At 57.4% G+C, this 535-nt stretch overlaps 1 pseudogene; it reads right to left on the reverse strand.

The window, feature by feature from the left end:
* Positions 1-433: 433 nt before the first annotated feature.
* On the reverse strand, positions 434-535 carry LOC116217831 (annotated as a pseudogene; the record flags this gene model as incomplete).

The raw sequence follows: 535 nt of genomic DNA on the forward strand, positions 1-535 counted from the left end.
GCGTACGGCAGCTCCACAGTAGGTCGGTGGACGCTGGGAAGGAAGATGAGAAACAGGGTAAACCCAAGAGACTGAGAAGAGAGTGAAAATGGAGACTGACAACGAGTGGGCGATCCCACAGGGAACCTGGGATGGGATCCGGCAGTGGGCACTCCAGAGCATGGCACGGTCCCTTGCAGGCACACGTGGGCTATTAGACAAGCGCCTGCTGCAGTGATGGAAGGCAAAGCCAGACGAGACAGTGGAGAGAAGAAAGGGAAAAGGAGAGGAGCGAATCAAGAAGTGAGGCAAGGAAGAAAAGGCCAAATTGACACTAACTCAGTAGGGACTACAAAACAGCATATCGGAACGCTGTCCCCAAACACAAAAGCTCACGCCTCCCGCGGCCAGCCCGCCGGCGCGGGAGCGGAGGGCAACAAAGCCCGTCAGCAAAAGCCTACAGCACCCGGTATTCCCAGGAGGTCTCCCATCCAAGTACTAACCAGGCCCGACCTGCTTAGCTTCCGAGATCGGACGAGATCGGGCGTTGCCAGGG

This window comes from Meleagris gallopavo, unplaced genomic scaffold, assembly GCF_000146605.3.
Source record: "Meleagris gallopavo isolate NT-WF06-2002-E0010 breed Aviagen turkey brand Nicholas breeding stock unplaced genomic scaffold, Turkey_5.1 ChrUn_random_7180001971475, whole genome shotgun sequence".
Classification (NCBI taxonomy): Eukaryota; Metazoa; Chordata; class Aves; order Galliformes; family Phasianidae; genus Meleagris; species Meleagris gallopavo.